This window comes from Apis dorsata, unplaced genomic scaffold (assembly GCF_000469605.1).
Source record: "Apis dorsata unplaced genomic scaffold, Apis dorsata 1.3 scaffold_188, whole genome shotgun sequence".
NCBI lineage: Eukaryota > Metazoa > Arthropoda > Insecta > Hymenoptera > Apidae > Apis > Apis dorsata.
In genome coordinates, this window is record NW_006263473.1 from 509,195 (window position 1) to 513,351 (window position 4,157).

The 4,157-nt window shown below is 29.9% G+C and overlaps 1 long non-coding RNA gene across 1 annotated transcript in view; it reads left to right on the forward strand.

Annotated features, from left to right (window-relative positions):
• LOC116185458 overlaps positions 1-4,157 on the forward strand; it is a 130,946-nt gene that overhangs the window by 84,754 nt on the left and 42,035 nt on the right. The gene's annotated exons all lie outside the window — the stretch shown is intronic.

Below are 4,157 nucleotides of genomic sequence, written 5' to 3' on the forward strand. Positions count from 1 at the left end.
TTATTCGAGTTAATTCAAGCAAGATTGATTAAAATTACATACACATAGATCTTGAATAAATTTTATGAGATTATTAGTGATATAGGTCAATGATATTTCGAACCCATTTCTTTCATATTTCTTCTAACCAGTTCCACCTTTAAATTCTTTCCAAACTTCTGAATTATTTCTAATTACATAATAATCTATGTACAGAATTAAAATTTTTCAAAGCGTGAAGATTTCTCCATTCTTCTTTTCTCGTTCTTGAATTTCCTAATCTTCTTTTTCGATCTTGAAACCGTGACAATGTCAATATTAAGGATACAACATTTCCAATGTAACCTGAAGGTAACCATTTCAATGTAAACCGAAGGTGTGGCCATTCGAGTTTCCACGACTTTAATGATCGTGGTTGCAGCCATATCGTGGCAATTCAACAATGTGGATGCAAACACGCATATACTGTGACTCATAGTCATTCCTTCTAATGTAACTAACTTCCATCGCGAGATTGGCCAAAGGGTTCCCTCTTGTATGTTCGAGCCTTCGTAGCTTCGAAAATGAATTGAACGGTAACTCTGCCTCGATGTTGCATCATTCATAATCGTTTAACCACCATGAAAACACCAAATACTCATATAAATCCATTATCCCTATAATTAAAGGAACAACTTTGAAGATGATTGTGCGAGGATATTACGTTTGTCAACATCAGTGATCAATTCTTCGTGTTATGCAATTCAAAGTAATCTCGATATATGTTAAAATTATTTAGATTGAAAAAAATAAGTTAGAATTTTTAAATATTTCTAGATTTTAATTTACAGAATATTTCTTCTTTTTTTTTCTCGATATAATTTAAAATTATTTAAATTGAAAACCATAAGTTAGAATTTTTCAATATTTCTAGATTTTAATTGACAGAATATTTCTTCTTTTTTTTTCTCGATATAATTTAAAATTATTTAAATTGAAAACCATAAGTTAGAATTTTTCAATATTTCTAGATTTTAATTGACAGAATATTTCTTCTTTTTTTTTCTCGATATAATTTAAAATTATTTAAATTGAAAACCATAAGTTAGAATTTTTCAATATTTCTAGATTTTAATTGACAGAATATTTCTTCTTTTTTTTTCTCGATATAATTTAAAATTATTTAAATTGAAAACCATAAGTTAGAATTTTTCAATATTTCTAGATTTTAATTGACAGAATATTTCTTCTTTTTTTTTCTCGATATAATTTAAAATTATTTAAATTGAAAACCATAAGTTAGAATTTTTCAATATTTCTAGATTTTAATTGACAGAATATTTCTTCTTTTTTTTTCTCGATATAATTTAAAATTATTTAAATTGAAAAAAATAAGTTAGAATTTTTAAATATTTCTAGATTTTAATTTACAGAATATTCCTTCTTTTTTTTTTTTATATAATCATATATATATTCTTCATTTTCTACATCTCGTTGTATTTTATTGTCTCTTTCATCTTTTATATTTTTTTCCTCCTCCATCTTCGTTCAAGATCGAATTACAACGAAATTACGAGAGTACAACAAAACATCGTTTTCCATAAACGGCGCCGCGAAACGCGTCGAGGAATCCCGACTTTTTAAACTTCACACTCCCCCCTCTTCCTAACAGGAAATTTTCTAGATGCCAGCAGGCAGTCCGTATGGCACTGGAATTAAGATTTATATCAGATTGTCAGCGCAGCTGCGATCCGTCGCGAGAAAATACTGGAGGATTCTACGATACGTGCGTTGTTTCTGGGGAATTTTTCGAGAAATTGAAATTCGAATTATCGAATCGAAGATTGGAGACTTCTTCTTCTCGTCTCTCCTTTCAAATTATCGTGAATCATCTCGTACGAATAAATTCGAACAAAAAATTATGTACTTGTTATCATTCCAATCTATCACATCATTTTTATAGTTTAAAAATTAAAATTTTATAGATCTTCAAAAAATTTGTTATGTCTTTTGAAAATATCTTAAATACATATATTTATGTATTTATATTCAAAAATTTTTTTTATAAATAAAATGTGAATTGAAAAATTTACAGCTGTTATATATTATTTACATTTATATAAAAAGAACGATTTAGATTATTAGATATTTATTTTGTGTATCAGAGTTCTATTTTGTAGAAGAAATTGAATTTGAAGTTTCTTAGGTCATTGACGATTAAAAATTGATGGAAATATTCTTGGATGCGAGCGATTCTTTTCACACGAACGAATGTGGGTCAACTCGTGCAACCTGTGTGCCTGCAAATTTAGAAATAGAAGTAAGATCACGATTTTTATCTGGAGAATTTTATATTGTTTTATATAAACGTTTCGAATTTTGAATTTTCGAACAAATTTTAGAAATTTAATTTGAAATGGAAGGAAAGTTGAGAGACTCGATCGGCGAAGCCTCTAAAAATATCAAGATCGATACACATTTTCGAAATTTAAAAACGTTTAAAACGTTGGAATAGTTGGAAACCAGCTTCTCTTAAATTTAATGGGAAACTTACTTCGAAATTAAAAGTTTGGATTTTCTTTAGATTTTAATAAAATGACATTAATCTTTCTCGATATAAAAGAAAGTTTGTAATTGATAAAAGAAACGACAGATGGTCCGAGAAATTGAATTAGTTTCGTCCGCAGATGGAAGCGTGGAAATAGGATTGTAATTTGTCTGATCAATCTTCTTTTTTCTTTTCGAAAATTATATCCATAAAAATAATAGAATTTTAAATTTTTCTCTCTGCTCTGCCGATGTTACGTTTCGAGACCGTAACCTCTCCGTTATATAATAAAACAGAGAAAAAACAAGAAGGAAAAGATCGATTGAAAAAAAAATAAACGTCGCATAAAGGAACCGTCATTTGTATTTTCTCGATCAAAGTTCTCGAACTTTACAAAAAATTAAAAGTAAACAAGCTTTTGATCGAACGTTTGGCCGCATGGAGACGTGATTAATCGATTAATTATTCAGCCTGATATCGTTTTAACAACCTCAACTTTAAAATTAATCCAAGAAACTTCTCCAATTTAAATAAAAACTTTCTTTCGTGATAAAAAGATACAAGCAAGCAGCAATAGATTAGATAATTTAATTCAAACTTTTGTCGAGTCACGTATGACACGAAAGAAAAAACTTATTTACTATTCGTTTTATTTATAAAACAATTTAATCAAAAAGTTTCAATCTAAGATATTTCAATAACGCGATGTCCGTTTTTTTTTTTAAAATAATGATAAAAATGCTTTTAACTTGTACCAAGGGAAAACAAATGAAACGCACGAACGAGTAACAAGAAATAAAAAAAAAAAATACAATACAAACGTTATTTATTTATCTAACAATCCACCGAAAATTTATGTTAACACATTTGCATCCACTGACGTGAATTTACGTCATTTCAAATGCTATTACTTGCCAGTGACGTAAATTTCAAATTTATGTCGCTTAATTTTTTAAACTCGCTCTCGTGTTTAAAAATTTGATATTTCCCCCCTCTTTTTTTCCTCTGCAAACTGGTGCAACTTGAAAAATGTTGTAATTAAATAACACGTCAAAACGTTTAAAAAAATATAACATAGTTTAAATGAAACAAAAGAAAAATGTGCCGCAAAATATCAGAAATTCATCCTTCTATTTTCGCATCACGTGCGTTTTTATCACCAAAAAAAAAAAAAAAAAAAAAAAAAATATATATCCAGATAATCTTTTCGATCGTTCTTTCTAATCATTGGTTGATGAAATGAACGAATCGAGAGGGGACTATCGTTCAATTTCTCCAGATGGATCTCGATGGAAATCGATGGCGAGGTTGACAAATAACCTAATTAATCGACCGAATTTAATTAACTTCGTACGCCAGTTCTGTGCACCATTCCAACTTATGATTCGGGTTCACGCAACTTGGCATGTTTCATCCTCTCCTCTCCTCTCCCCCCTCCCCTCCCATGCACGCTCTCGTCCGATTCCCCGATTCTCGCTCGAGCCCCGTTTCGAGCCTTCGAGCCAACCAGTCGAGCCCAATTTCTCCCTAATGAAAATTGACTTTCGGGAATTCGAGGGACGAGTCCCAGTTTTGACGCCACCCATCGAGTGGCCAAGCTTTTTCCCTCCATTTTACCCGTCCGAATTTTCGATTTTTTTTTTTTTTTTTT